This window comes from Embiotoca jacksoni, unplaced genomic scaffold (assembly GCF_022577435.1).
Source record: "Embiotoca jacksoni isolate LCO1_2020_lvr unplaced genomic scaffold, fEmbJac1.0.p SCAF_23, whole genome shotgun sequence".
Classification (NCBI taxonomy): Eukaryota; Metazoa; Chordata; class Actinopteri; family Embiotocidae; genus Embiotoca; species Embiotoca jacksoni.
In genome coordinates this window covers 4,158,926-4,175,943 of record NW_027185374.1, presented here as the reverse complement: position 1 = coordinate 4,175,943, position 17,018 = coordinate 4,158,926, and positions in this window count along the sequence as shown.

Genomic DNA, 17,018 nt, shown 5'->3' with positions numbered 1-17,018 from the left:
ACACACACACACACACACACACACACACAGAGAGAGAGAGAGAGAGAGTCAAGCAATCGGTAGTAATAATATAAAATGAAATCACTTACTCCTTTTCAACAACTCTTTCTCTTTCAGACAGATCTCCCTGCTCTGTATGCAAGACGTGTTCCACTTCTCCTCATCTGCCCTCCGTGTGTGTGTGTGCGTGTGTGCGAGTGTGCGTGTGTGCGCGTGTGTGTGTGTGTGTGTGTGTGTGTGTGTGTGTGTGTGTGTGTGTGTGTGTGTGTGTGTGTGTGTGCGTGCGTGCGTGTGAGCGTGTGTTTATTTGTTTGTTTGTTTGTTTGTTTGTGTCGTGGGCATGCCCATGCGCTGGCATATCAAGATGATTCAGTCACTGAGTAGTTTCACCAGTCCACAGACCTGTCCTGCGTGCTCATTGGTGCTACCTCAGCCAATGAAATTGCAGCAGGATTTTATGTTCCACGGTCATTTGTGTGGCCAATTTCAGTGTGTGTATGTGTGTGAAGAGACAGAGCGAGAGAGACGCACACACAACAGGACAGATGGTCAAAACAGAGCATTTATAAGCAAGACTGTGTATAGAAGACACAATGTTTGTGTCAGTGTTGACATTATCTACTGGCTATGATGCAGCATAATGACACATCAACCTTCTCGTGAGGCACCAGGAGCGATCAGAACACCACGCTTATTTTTTTCCTCTGTCTGACTCTCTACCTCCTTTCCTTTCCCCTTACTCATGCCAGTTAATGGTTAAAGAAGCAGCAAGAAACCTTTGTGGAATCCCGCTGCAGTGGTTAAAGAGCTGCAGCCTGCAGCCAGTGGTGCTTTGTAACCACACTTGTTGGTTCTGAAACCTACAAATTTAGAGAAAGTTTTGAGAAGATTTTACAAAAATGAACCAGTTGATGCCTCAGGTGTGACAAACCTGTGAGCCCAGGCTTTAAACGGTTGTAGGTATTGTGTTTAGTGCACTATGGACAAGACGTTCTTCTTCTTCTTTATAGGTATCCTGCAGGATTTAAAGTTATATTCCAAAATGTTTTTCACAGATTTTTTTAAACTAATTTCACAGAGAAGTGTTTTAGCTGTAGATGGTGTAGTCATGTACCCACGAAGTTAGTGTTGCCACACATGGGACTGAAATTGTGTGCCCATGTAGAGGGAATTAATGGAGGATGTATGCACACACTGGACATGATATGATCAAAGCATGTGCACATTTTATGGAATGCAAAATAAACAAGACACTAATGTTACTGCTTCTTTCATAAAATAACTTGATGACCGCTTTTAACTTATAGTTTGTTTGGCTGCTCTGTAAACAGTTCTTCTGTTGCATTTTTGACAAAGTTACCAATCGATGTGTGTTGGTTTCCCCCAGTGGTCACTACATGCGTAAGTAGGAACAAAACTGCAAATTACCAGCGAGTAAAACACGCCTACCTTCACCATATAGATACAACAAGTGTCACAAAACCTGCCACTTCTAAACTGAAGTTCAGCAGCGACGTTTTGCAGTATGTGATAAAGGCTGTGATTTCAAGGATGTGGAATGTGTACATAAGCATTTGCCATCCTTTTTCAAAATACTAGTAAGTGTTGACTGTTTTATCAACATATCTACAGCATATTTACCTTAACCAAGCTGTCAGAGATGACCAACATAACACTATACACAGTATAACCAATTGAAAATGTTGGCTTTGAACATTTCAGCATAGTGTTCCACCGTAATTTAATGTTTGATATACCGTAAAAACAACACGAGCATTTACGTACAGTAGGATTAAGTTCATTAAAATGTTACCATATAGCAGATGTTGGTGCAAGATGAGAAAACCTCTCTGCTGTTAAAAGTTTTGGTAGAATAAGAGAGGACAACTGCATTACGCAACTATGCTCTGACTCCACTTTACGTCCTTTGTTCTCGCTGTGTGGAGTCTAAAAAACATGAAAAGAACTACGACTACAGGAAAGTGCACTGCCCACTCACCTTTGTGTGGCAAATTTGCAGCAAGACAAATGTCAAGTCTGTTTGATTTAGTTTAGTTTTAACCCCACTTTGAGGCCCACAGTCACGTACGTTGGAATGCTTTTAAAAACAGAATTTGATTTTTATTCTTCAATTGATATGAAACAGATGATATTATATATCACAAAGGATTTGTAGGAAAACTAACCCAACTTTTAGATACAAATTTTACAACTTCACACTTTGACTTGAGAAAAGAAAAGCTGCAGAGTGAGTTGTTTGCAGGTGCCAGACTTTTGCCTGCCATTTTCTTTTTTCTTTTTCTTTTTTATTTAAATTTTTCTGTATTTTCGTTTGAAGAGTGCTATTTTGCTTGGCAGCTTGGTATTCCCTGGAACATGGCAGCAACATTTCCATTTCAAAGCAGCGCTGGAGTCTCTGAATTGGTGTGTGTGTGTATATTTGAAACGTGTGCATATGTGCAAGTAAATGCACGTGTGTGTATGCACATCAGGGCTCGAGTTTATATGCGTGTCGGGCTGCTGAACTCCTTGACAAGGAGCCATTTAAAAAATGTCTAGCTCAAATGTTTAGTGACATCACTGTTTGCCTCTTACCCAGAAGCAAAGCTGTTATCTTTTATATACTCTTCAAAGGCACACAAATGAAACAGGAGGAGGAAATGCACTTTATTTCCTCGAGAGGAAGTAAGGGACATGATAAAGGGATAAAATAAGAAACAAAATCTTCAGCTTATGTCTGTCCATTATGAAACATACTCTGCCTGGAATAGAGTGTGGATTTGGTTTTTTTTGGACATTATGTGTTGTGGCTACCACGAACCACCGCCATTTGTGTTTTAAAAGTAACTGATGTTCATGACCATTGACATAAAGAATCACCTTACTCTTCCACTCCAATTATTAGGAGTCACTATAAGCCAGACTGATGTTTTGTAAGGGTTATCAAAGTACTCAATTTTGCCAAATTGATCACGCTATTTTTTTATCTGAAAATGTAATAAAGAGACAAGCTGAAGTAGGAAAAATGAAGCGACTCCTTTTTTATTTTTGTCTGCCTTCCGGTCAGTAGTTGATTTCCATTTGTTACAGTGTTGTCCGAGAATCAACATGCATAAATGTGCAGACCAGAGCATTTTCAAATTTAAACTGAATTTAAAACACACCAAAAAAAAAATCACAAACATGACAGATTGAACTGATTCTTAATATTTCGGTCAGAAGAAATCACACATCAGAGGATTCATTCAAGAAGCAGGACTACACACTTTTTGTTTCTATTAACGTGATGTATGTGTTTATTTGCATACAGAGCTGGAGGTCCGATCAGAGGTGGTCACTCCAGACATGTGGAGAAGCATTATGATGCCAGGTGAATAGGTCATGAGATTAAATGTGACTTGAAAGCAAAACAAATATGGAGGTGTGCCGTCGTTTTCAGCTGTTTGCGCTCGTGTGTGCTATGTTGTGCACTAAAAAAAAAAAAAGTAGGTGAGTTGTTAAAAAAAAAAAGCTTTGTTGGTCTCAAACAGTACTAAGCAGGATTTGCGGCTATCGAGGTAACTTCAGGATTAACTCGGTTTTCAGGAGCTGGTTAACTTCTCACCAGGACACAATTTATGCTGACCAATCAATTCTCTTGGAAAATATCATGAATCAGAGTGTCAGAGACCCGGCAAACTTCTTTGGCTTTCCACAGTGATTTTGATTTGATGTAGATTTAATTTCATTGTGTTTTTGTTTACTGATATAATCTTACAACGGAGACTGACTGAAAGCACTAGAGCCTTGTAGCTACTTCTTGTACTTAAGAGGTGACAGTAAGCCAAGTTAGCTCAATTGGCCTATGTTTCCATACAGCCTATATTTCTTAGATGCTCCCCAGTTCGTTCTGAAATGATAAAGCTGATTTCATAGTCACATATTTCTGTGCGCTTTTATTGTAAGGTGACATTAAGCCTTTCAACTTAGGCCACACGTCACACAGTCAGATATTTTTTGCAAGCACATCCTTGCCGCCTTCGGCAGCTGCAGCTGTGCTGCTTTCAGTCTGGATAATGTGTTTAACTTCATCATATTTTTCTAAGATAGTTTGCTCATCATTTGTAAAATAAGTCGCTCGTACGCTTGGCATAGTTGTTTACCATCTTCGCGTGACAGGTTTGCGCGGATCTCATTTATCAGGGTTTGTTAAGGCAGATAACTGAAAGATATCCTGGTTATGTTGAACCTGCTTGACTGGTCAGTTCACCCCGATTGGCCGGTTCCGCACAATATTCCCTCGCTGTTCCTTTCACACGGCAGGATTTCAAGTCAGAAATACCAACCTGTTTAATATTTCTCAAACATGTTTGATATATCATGATTCAAAATTTTGGAGACTCGGTAACATTAAGATTATGTCTGTGAGGCCTTCGCCCCACAGGACCACTGGGACAGTTAAACGGTTCAGACCAACTTTGAATCGGGACCAACATCGGCCTAATTATCTTCCAGTGTGGGGCCGGCTTTGCTTGATACACTTAATTCATCCGAGTGAACAGGATGCTTGATTTTTATGTGCTGGTGGAGCAGCTTTCATTCAAATAACTGCGTGGCATTTTTCCATTCCTCATACAAAAATTGATTAGTGTCGGCTCTTTTCTTTGATTTAATAGGAGCGCAGCAGTCCTCTACCTGACTTGACTGAAGATCCTCCCCTTCTTAAAATCAGTTTTGCATGTAAAACTTTTCATCTTAACTTTTCTACATCCATCCATTAATAGACCATTCAAATGATTATAGAATGATATGTTGAGCTAAATATCTCTATAGATAGACACAGACTTTACAGCCAGTATTTCCCCAAAAATAGATGAAATACTGAAACTCTTCACTCTACATAAAGTTATCTGAATCCAGGTCACTACAGATGAAGGTAATTCATTTCAATAGACATCCCTCTCACTTGCCCATCTTTATTTAATCACAATACTTCAACTACTTGCATGATTCATAAAATCTTTTAGAGATTTTTTTTTTTACATTTTCCTGTCATCCCTTTTTCAAACCTGAAATCTGAACAAACGCATTAATGAATGATGAAGATGAAGGTATGGGAATGTGATAATGTGTGTGTGTTTTTCTTAGAAACAAACAATATCTAAAATAGTCAATAAACTTAGATCAGAATGTAATTTGTTACTTCATGAACCTAATGTAAATAATCTAGATGCATATCTAACCTGTTTTGTTTTGCTCAGTGTAATTAGACCTTCTTCCCCAGGACTTAGACCTTTTGTTGTGTGTGTGTGTGTGTGTGTGTGTGTGTGTGATCTGAAGTAGAATAAGCAATGTGCAGATGTGTAGTGAAGGTATAGGAGTGGGTGTAATATAGTAGGCCAAAAATCCCTGAGCATAGATAACAAATACATATAAAACTGAGGGAGTAAAACAGGCAGCCTGAGAGATGAAAGAGAATAAGGAAGCAGTAGAAGATAAAGTGATTCTCAGTGGAGGCTGCAGCTCAGCTTAGCTCAGCTTGCTGTCTTTCCCTACATTTCTCCTGTACAATACATTTATATTCATTTTTATCACAGCTTCTTTTACATGCTCCTCAACACCAGTAAGTCTGTGAAGAAGTGATTGTAATTGTCTGTCTGCACTGTACACTTACGGTGCAGTAAACATCTTTTTTTGTCCGATAAATGGAAGGAACAGGTAAAATCCTTGCACTGAGCAGGATGTACCTTATTGGCAGTAATAAATCAGTCCATTTCATCCCCCGGGGCCACCGGCAGTGAATATTGCTCTTCTCAGCTGAACTTCCCCTAAGGGAATTTAAGGGATAGGAAATGCCAAGAAAAAAGAAGACCTCTCCCCAGACTTTTATGGTCATCTATTCAGATGACAGAGAGCACAACTAATAACATACTCGGGGTGAATACAACATAATACATCTGGTTAGATGCACGGTAATGCTAAATTCTTGATCACCTTTTGTTATCCGGTAACACTTTACGATAAGGGTACATTATTTAACCTTAGGCAAGACCTTAATAAGCTTTGACTAATGGTAGTTAATGGTTAAATAGTAATTAATTAGGGATGTTCATGTTAATTAAGGTATCAATTTATGCCTTACTTAATAGTTATCTGGGGTGCTAATGCCATTATTAAATACAGTAATAAGCATGAACTCTTAGTTAAATAAAAGCACATAACTATTGTGTCTACAATCATTTGTTAAGGGTCTTCATGTTAACTAAGATATTCATTTGTACCTCACTTCATAGTTATTAAGGTTGCTATTGGCATTAGTAAATACAGTAATAAGCATTAACTATAAATACATTAAGTAAAACAGAAATTGATACCTTAATTAACATGGACTAAATTATTATTTAACCATTAACTAACTGTTCATTAACTGGTAGTTAATGCTTATTACTGTATTTACTAAAGATTCTTAATTTTTGTATTTTCTAATCTAATATAACAGTTTCAGACAAGTTAGCATTTATTATCGAGGCTCCATGTGCATCAGCAGATAAGAAAAGTCATAGCCACAATATCATAATAACCAATATAGAGACATGTTTAGTGTATAAAACTGGTAAAAGTATTAAGAAGAAGTAATGTTGAAATTAACAGCATTTTTATTGGTGCACAGAATAACAGTTATCATATCTGGAACATTTTAAAATTCTCTCGGTTTTGCTGATTCTTAAAGGCCTCACTCAGAAGAAGCTGTATCCATACAGGATGTCAGCGATGCTATTCAGCCACGCAAGATCATGAAAACGTTCCCTTGTAATGTGATGAATTTTACATCCAAAGCCATCAGTCTGCACCTAAATTTGCTGTCATTCAGTATCGCAGTGAAACTTTAATCACAAGTCAAACTGATGTCCAAAGGGTTGATCACAGAGTCTGACAAATGTTAATACAACAGCCTCAAACACACAGCAGCAGTGTGAGCTGTCCTGCCATAAAGTGGATGTTGATTCCTGCAGTTTTAGTGCAAACCTATGCACAGCCTTCATAAATTCCACGTCTCCGACCAGTTCACTGGAGCTTCATGAACATTTTCCATTCGTTACTTTTGTGTTTGTGCAGTTGAATGAGCAAAAGCAACACGTTGATCCTCTGAAGCTTCCTGACAATCAGGTTTCTTTTCTGCTTCCTGCTTGAAACCCATCTATATGGCCGTACCACCTTCTAGTTTGTGACCTTATGATATGTGTTAGCTGGAGCTGGTTGTATTGGCTCTTGGTGACTTAGTTTTGTTATAACCAGTGTTGTGCAAGTTTAAAAAATTATTAATTAGTTACAGTAACTAGTTACTTCTTTAAAAATTAATGGAATTATACCAATTACTGCCTGTAAAAGTAATTAGTTACTTTAAAAGGTAACTTTTACGTTATTTTTAAAAGTCTGCTTCAATTCTCAATGCACCCACAAGCCTGCAGCTATTTTAGTGTTGCCTTCCTGCTTCTGGGCAGGCAAGCAGTAGGCTCTCCTTTGTCTCCAGATTGCTGAGGACCTCTCGCTCGATCTGCTTTCGGTGGGATGCTGTCGAGGTGTCAGATGGTCATTGCCCTGCCCCTCTTCCTTTGTGTTGGGTGGGTGGGTGGGGGGGGGGGGGTGTGTGGGCCCAAGCCCATGGCTTGTGTGTGGGTCTCAACTCCAAACGTGGTTAGCTGCTGTCCGTGGGGATGGGCGGTTGCCCTTGCAAAATGGGCGTCGCTTTCAAAAATATTCCCCTTGCCGGGACTTTGCTCCCACCCTGAATGACCCTTTGTCCCCAACCTCCCCTGAAGTGATGCAATCTCGGTGGCAGTGTTGCAAAGACTGACAGACTCTATGTCAGGATGCAAAGGGAGGCCGCTGTTTGCCTCTCTGTTTGATGACACGCGACCGTGCCCCGCCACTTGGAGACCCGGCGTGATGGAAACTGCTTCGTCCTGGTCGTTCTCCACGAGCCTCTGGCTACCACCACTCTCCTTCCTCCTTCTCCAGGGAGAAAGTTGGGGGGAATAGGCTGCATTTGTCAGCAATAGTCTGCAGTTATCCATTATGAGTCTCACACAAGACAAAAGTAACAAGTAACAACCCACCTAAATTTAAGTTATTGTAATTGTGTTGTTGTTTTTGAAAAAGAATAGATACATTACTAGTCGCCGCCAAAAGTGGTGGAATTACAATTATGTGTTAACTTAAACTTCCAGCAACCAACCATGATACCCACCGATAGCCGTAACCTCACAGCCTGTCAATCAAACACAAACTTTTTGACGGTTATTTTCTAAGTAATAATGGGATTATTTTCAGATGGACAGCCTGAAAACTAATAAGAAGAAACAACTTTAACTAGCAACACCCAAATAACTTGTGGAAAAAAAATGTATTCTTTCCCTCCGGGTTTCATTAGAGAAGTTGAATGGGAGTCTACTTTCATATACAGTCTATAGTTATAACGTGTTATTAAGAGGAGCTTTACATTGCATACACAAATTATTGAGGTAATTAACTAAGATAATGTTAGCTTGCTAACATGGCCTGAGAATAAAAAAAGGTATCGCTAAATACTGTCGACACATTTGATGTAACACTTGATAACGATGTAATAATGATTTACTCTTATGCTACGAACATCAGACTCATTTACTAAATAGCATTGATTAGGTTAGCATTGGATTATTTCCCATTTATTATTGGCTGAATGAATAGAGCTAATTTAGAAGTGTGTATTTCCCCATCTGTATATAATACACGATATATTAAACAAAGTAAAAGATCCCTTAAACTGGTAATTTTGGCAGGTTGTAATTCAGGAGAGACTTTCTCTAATTTGAATGGTGTAACCCAGTCAGTCACCAGTTTATCTATCTATTTATCGTATATCAATAGTATGAGCAACCCAATCTTCGACTGCGTCTGCTAAACACGACGTCACTGCGTTGCTTAAAAGTCTTTCGAGGGTACTGTCAGTGGGAAAGCTGTTGCTGCTGAGAAACCTGAGCACCTAAAGCTGACATTTACTGTTGATGCTTGGGTGCGTTCACCTTTGAGTTTCCATCAAAGTCTTTATTTAATTCATGTGTTAAGAGATGAAACATTTTTTGGCTGCATGTTAAATTAACTGTATATATCTATTTACTGTGGCTTTTATGTATCGCAATGCTCAGGAGCAACTTGTGTGTGCGTGTGTGTGTGTGTGTGCGCGTGTGTGTGCGTGTGTGCGCGTGTGTGTGTGTGTGTGCGTGTGTGTGCGTGTGTGTGTGTGTGTGTGTGTGTGTGTGTGTGTGTGTGTTGGGAAAATAAAAACCAGGCCACATCCCCTGGGGAGACAGACTGAGGCTCATATCCAATGCTCTTTATGAAAGAAAGCTGTCCCCCCTGTCAGATCTCTCTATCGCTCCTCTCCTCGTGCCTTCATCTCTCCCTCCTCTTTATATTCATCTTTTTCTTTTCTCTCACATCGACTCACCCCTCTAGCACACTCCCCTGTACTTCATTCATCTGGCTCTCCATATCTTTTCCTCAGAATCCATTAGGATTTCACTTTGAACTGGTTTTCCTCTCTCTCCGTACATGTCGAGGGCATTCGTGATGAAACTGAAATTCTTGACTTACAGCGAAAATAGACGCTTTGAATCGTGATTTATCTTTCTCAAAGAATACAAAAAAAAACACTCTGACTTCACTTGGAATCTTGGTTGCAGTTTTGAAAGATATGACGATACTTTAATAAGAGGAGTAAATAGCCTGTGAGCTTTAATGAATGGTCACATCAAATATGACTGATGAATCGCTGAATTATGACCTTTACAGATTTTTTTTTTTTCCGCAAGTTTACCACAGGTTGCAACATGATAACATGGGGAAAATATGTGGAAAAGTTTTCACATGAGAATCTACATGGACTTCACACATTACACCATGAAATTTACCAAGACCCGCAACCTGCAACCTGCAACCTGCACCCAATACAGTCTGTGACACAATTAGACCTCTTAGTGATGGAGTGTCTGTTGCATCACAAGCAAAACTGCAATTCCTTACTCAACTTTAAACACAGGAATGCCCCTTTTCTTCCTATCAGCATTTCCCATCTTTACTCCCTCTGCTCTTGACCCTTCTAATAGTGTTACTGCGGCGATGGGGCGTCTCCGGTCGATCATTGGTGTGGCGCCAGATAGGAAACAGCTGACCACTTGTGCAGGAAATGGACAATAAGCACACAGCAGCTTCAGTAACAGCAGCCTCCGTGCCATTTTTTTTTTTTTTTTTTTTTAAACCATAGTTACTCCTGAGGATACACTTTTGAAAAGTTTTCTGTCTTCCACCACATACACTATTGTTTCAATAACTGCGGTTGTTGAATTTTTCTTTTTTAAGTTTTGTTGCCATATCTATCAACTTCTCTTCACTTCACCGCTTTCGTCATGGTGTCCTTATATGGAGAAACGGGGGCGTGGCAGTATGCTAATTGCAGAGCGTGTGCCAGTCAATTTAGAATGATTCTGATTCACTAACATACTCAAGGTGGTGAGAACAAATATGGCCTATATGCACGTGCCATGAATCCCACGGTGATTTTGCATGCGCACTCACTTTTCTATGCACATATTAGTGAATGAGGCCCAATATTTTAATTCAATAAATAATATTGAATGACTTCTATTGAAGCTATAACTCATGACGCGTCAATAACAACTATATTAACAATTATTAAATGGTTGATTATAAAATGAAAAAAACGCGTTTGCAAATGGTCATGGGTAATCTGAATACTATGAAACACACTATAAGATTAATGTGATCACATAGTTACTGTGTTATCAAGCATTCATTAACTGTTTATACAAAAATCTTAAAATGTAGAATAGGGAGGTTTAAAATAACATTTTACCATTAATCCATTACTAAGTGCAGTATTGAAAACTTAAGGCAAAGTAAAAAAATAGAATCGCATAATTGGCTGCCACTGTTTCAGTGATTTGTCTCGTGATTGTCCGATATATGCGGATGAGATCATGGTTTCTATCACTGCACTATATGCTGTAGCATATAACATTACCTTAAACAGTACAGTGTAAATGTAAACTCAAAGCACAGGTCAGACAAAGAGAAATGATTGGCATGCCATGAGCTGCCCAAGAGACAAAAGGCAGAAACAAAGCATGTCTGTAAATAGTGCTGCTGTGCGTCTGCGTGCTCTCTGTGGCTCCTGCAGACTTCCTGATCTGAGAGTCATTGGCTCCAATCGGTCCTCTGAAGTCAACGCTTCCCATTGTTCCTGGACAGACTGGAATTCCACAGCTGGCACAATGGGACTGACAGAGGAGGGACACACAGCAATGTGAAGGTTTGACATGGACATATATGGTTGGACAAATGACATTCTGGCATGGAGTTTCATGATGAAGTAGCTATGAGCCAGGTGTGTGTTAAACAAATCACATCATTACAATATTCCTAAAAACAGAATACATGCAATTAAATAGCAGAAGTTTTGTTTTTGTAATTTGACAAGCCAAAAGCAAAACATAAATTTATATTCAACCCCGGGGTATTTTCAAACACATTCTTGTTATTTGATATTCATTACCTCCTGAAATACAAATAATAAAATCATGACACTATTAAGCATTGAGAACACCAAGCTAATGATAGAAATATTACTTGGACATGTAGCCTACAAGAATAAAAAAAAAGATTCATGATTCAGTGTATTTTCAAAGAAAAGACACCACAGACTGAATATCTACTCCCCTGCAAATTCACTGACACTTTGAAAATATCAAAACCTAGAATGAAAGTAAAAAAAAAAATAAAAAAAAAATCCCTCATGAATAGAGAGAAACTTGGCAGATCCTCCAACATGCCAGACTCAGGTTTTTGAGCTGTTAAGTGAAAATAAGGGTGAGAGACAGAAATTGCGCATTGTGCTTGTTGTGAACAGTGAAGTTTTATTCTGTGTTTTTACATGGAGCATCTCATCAGGCTCAATGTCGTATTTCATGTACTCCAGACAAACTAACTTCTGCTGTTACAGATGGATTGGACTTTATGCAGATTGGGCAGCACAGTGCGATTCTGGCACCTACTGTGCTGTATTTGGTATCCCAGAAATGTAGAGCACGTTTTCGGTTGCCACCCTGGACTCTCCTCTTGACTCGTTGGGAAACAGTCTGCTGCTCTTTAAGAGGAAGAGAGGAGCTGATGTGTTTCTGCATTAATGAGGCTGACTCCGCCTGCTGATCCTGAATCCTCTTGATAACGGTTTCCTGCTGTAGCCCTTGTTTCCAAATTACCATGCATACCCCTTGGTCGCTTAAGTTACAGAAACATTAGTTGAACACATGCACTTTGTATCCTAAGTTTAAAATTCTTCTCTATTAGCTGAAGTGAAGATATGCAAATCACCAAAAGTTTCCATGTGTGAAACCCAAAAAGTGTGTGTACTTATTCCTGCCTTTGTGCTTTACTGCCAGAATAAGATCAGTCTCAAGATGAAAAGATATGATAAAATGCCCTTCGATATGTGTCCTCGGAGACACATGACTCAGATGCCGGTGTGTGTGTGTGTGTGTGTGTGTGTGTGTGTGTGTGTGTGTGTGTGTGTGTGTGTGTGTGTGTGTGTGTGTGTGTGTGTGTGAGCAGGTAATATGTCCCCTGAGTCTCCTGGGTTTTTCCTGTCAATCATCCAATTGAAGAATGCATTACTGAAAAGGTCACAAGGCATCTGTTTAACAGACAGGCAGAGAGAGAAATAAATTAATATTTTAGACAGTTTTAGAGATACTAAAAAAAAAACACCAAACAGACAAGGAAGCAAAAGGTTGTTCAAAAAGCTAAATATAAAAAAATATCTCACCCAGTTTTATGATTTCTTCTAAACAATAACTGTTCCTTCCTTCCTGTAGTTTGCCTCATCGCATCTAAACATGCGGTCGTATAAGAGCGCTCCGTTTGAAAGACACATGACAACTTGTTGCTCTACATTCTTGGTTTGTCCAACATGAAGTCTGTACTAGAACAGAATGTTTCTTTTGGTTTTGTACCCAACCTGTCCTGCTCAGACACAGGAGGAATCACCTGCTGAGGTATGTCGCACCAGCCATCAACAGCTTCATCCCCCTGTTTCCTCCAAGAGATTTTACTGAAGCGATTCAGCTGACAACACAGAAGACAAAGTAAACCGGCAAGGCAGCCAAGTCACAAGGTGGAGTAAAGTAACGCAGGGTCACATACAGTGCAGAGTGCTCAAATCAAGCGATTGGACCAACTCGACTTCATACTAAAACAACAAATAGTTCTATTTGTAATTACTCCCTAAATTATATACCGTATGTGAGTTTTTTTTTTTTTTTTTAGCTCCTTATATAGGACGAAACAAATCCTCATACCTCAATAATAAAATAAGGCTGCCAAAACGACATAGTTAAACCTTTATCACCATGGTAACAATGATAAACATTAGCTGAACATTGTGAAACGGTCACCATTTGGTGAGGTTTAGCAAAAGATCTTTGAAGGTGTTAAAATAAGTACGTGTGTGTTTGTGTGTGTGTGTGTGTGTGTGTGTGTGTGTGTGTGTGTGTGTGTGTGTGTGTGTGTGTGTTGTATTGTATTATGTTCTCTTCTCTTTTGATCAGGTTGAAATATATTTACAGTCGAAGTGTTTAAAGATTGAGTCGCCTCGATAGCATATGTAAAGAATATACAAATTCAACACTTCCTGTATATGCGTCAAATGAAAATCCTTCTAGCTTTTCAGAAGACAGAAGCCTTTTATTTCTAAACAAGGTGCAGTGCGCTACTTAAACGAATAGCACTACACTCCTGGTTGTAAATGTGCCATGGGTTTAGTCTGGTATACGCACATTTGCACACACCCTATTGTTGTCTTTGGTTCCTGACTTTGTCACACGCAAAAATAAAAGACAGAAAAAGTCATTCAGGCTCTCTGTAAGTAATCATATCCTCTCTGCCAACACTCTGAATAACTTAGCATCACACCTCATTTTCTATGCAAACATATGCTGTATACAGACCACACAACAGATCACAGACTAAATCACATATCACATGCAGTCATGAGATGGTGAACATGAGGTGTGTGTGTCAGGTGACTCAACGCTGAGACCTCTTCCGCCCTTCCAAGACACCTCTTCACACCTCACTGGCATGTGTTTTAAAATTTTGTTATCTGGCTTCCCCCAGTTCCATTTATCTGTAGTAAAATTAATATTGTACCTATCCACATTTAAAAAGAGCGTCACAGTCAAACAGTTTAATATACAGGTGTATATTAATTGAATTTTTTTTTTTTTTTTACCATAACCGTAACCATAACCATCTCTAAAAAAAATTAAAAATATATATCGTTAGAAATCATATACTAAATTGACAATGTAATCTTAACTCAAGGTCCACTTACTGGCTTCTTCTGGAGCTTTTAACCTCCTCACATGGTTCTCAGAGTAAACAAGGTTGAGGTTGTTTTGTTCAAGAAGAAAATATAAAGCTACATTTTCAAGTCAATTTGGATGAGAAGACTTGAACTTGAATAGAATCGTGTAAAGTTAAACATAATTTCTGTGGCCACTGAACAAACTCAGTCTGCAGATGAGGACCATTGTGACATGGTCGACTGCTCCACAAGCAGGAAAGTGGATTTTGAGAAGAGTTTCCGAGGTCAAGAGTTAAATGATGCAAATGAAATGTTTCAAAAGCAACGCAAATAAGCAGTTTGTATGTAATAATGGTTATTCTATCAAAATAGATTCCACTTGTATGTTTCAAATATTATTAAAATATTTTTCGATTTAAAAAACAATAAATTAAAAAAACTCCCAATATTTTGTCGTCTTATGAAACTAACAAAAAAACAACAACACTTGTCCACCCACCTCAGCCAAACAGCAAACCTTCACCGACTGCTATGTGCAGGGTTAAAAATTGACTGTCCCCTTGCTATCAGAGTCTAGGAATGTGTTTGTGTCCAACTAACCCTTTCCGGCTTCGGTAGATTCCTTGAACTGAATGGCCTTTTAGAGAGTTCTTACACAGCGACATACGTGAGCCTGGTCTCCTGAAATTCTGTGGAATTTCTACAATGTCCTCAAATGGAAATGTGTGCTACGTGTACTCTGAAGTGATCATGTAAATATGACATGTCTAGAAACAGGTGGTGCAATGAATAATGTATCTTGTTTGCCTTTGGCTGTACAAACAAACTTGCCTTGTGCTGTGAGCAGGCTTGTATGGGGGGTTGGACAAAATAGCAGAAATTCTTGACATCAAGGCAACACAACAGCTACCATAGCTTTTGACAGTCAATGAGGGGTTCTCTGCTCATTTTGGAGGACATAGTACTGTTGCTGTGTTGCATTTAATTGTATTGCAATAAGTTTTTGTATGTCGTCTACCTCCGTAAGTAAACCATGAATTTGAATGGCCCTTACGTGGTTTGTACCTGTAACAAAATCACGTGGTTAGGTTTAAGAAAAGCTCATGGTTTCGGTTAAAATACAGTAAGTGTGTTTCTTCTATATGTAACATTATCGACATGCCCTGAGACGTCATGTCGGTTGTCGTAGTTGCTCGTTCCATGGGGAAAATAGCCGTCCTTAACCTTTTAGATTAGTGACTTTAACTCAAGTCCAGCTCATGGCTCCACACCTTCAGTAAGTAGCAAAATGAAAAAGGTTTTGTATCGTCACACTAAAACATTATGTAAAGTAAGTCCTGAGTTGGAGACTCTCACCCGCTGCGCGTTGCAGTTGCTGCTCGTGTTTTAGCTGACTGAGCTTCGCGATGAGAGCCGGCTACTGAGCCTTTGTAATTGGTTCTCTCCTCTCCAGTTCTTTCCCTCTGTCTCCTTAGCTCAGCACTGCAGTTGTTGTCAGTCCCACTGGGAGTTTCGTGGCTGCACTCCCTCCCACGCAAAACATCTCACACACACACACACTCACACACCAACACTAATAATGTACTTTGGCAAACAATATACAAATATATAAACACACAATCTCACACAGAGGCACCACAGTCTCTGTCACGCGAGGGTATGTATACACCCCACTAGATCCCCCCAACTCCTCCTTCCATTTGCAGGCGCCATCACTATTAACTCCCACGCATCTCACAAACACACACGCGTGCACACACACACACACACACACACACACACACACACACACACACACACACACACACACACACACACACACACACACACACACACACACAAATACAGACCCTGGCACCGACAGTAGGCACGTGGCTGTGTGTGTGTGTGTGTGTGTGTGTGTGTGGTGCTCATTAGGCAGTGATAGATTCAGTAAGCTTGACTTTAGGCCCTGGGAGAGCCTTGAGGTAAACTACACCTAATAAAGAAAGTTTGACAGAGATGGAAACACACACGCACACACACGCACACTGATGCACACACTCATCACCCTATTTATCAGTCAAATGTGGGCATCAAAGTGAATAAGTGTTGTTTACTCTTTTCACTAACTAAGGTCTGCATTTACTTGCAGACTGCAATCTTTGACTGATACCAACACACACACACACACACACACACACACACACACACACACTTACATTTTTCTTGTCAACATATACCTTGCTTCATAATTATGTGTTGAACGCCTTTGCTTCCTAAGATTTTTCACACTAAACAGTGCTGTCAGTCATTGTGCGTACAGTATACAATATAAGCTATTGATCTCGCATGCAAACATCAACACCATACACACACAGAAATATACAAACACATTTTTATCACCCAGCGAGTCACATTTTAAGATACCAGGTGCTTAATGGCAACACGTGTGCAAAGCGGGGGTTGCTATTTTCAGCGTGGGGGAGAACTTGTGAAGCACTTTTTCCTAAAGATGCTGCAGTCTGTGGAAGCAGAGCAGGAACGTGGTTAATTTATGAAAGTCAGTCGGAGTCAAGAGCGATTTCTTTTCTACAGTGACAGACGGTGAGAGAAGACACCGGGTGTGAATGTGTTT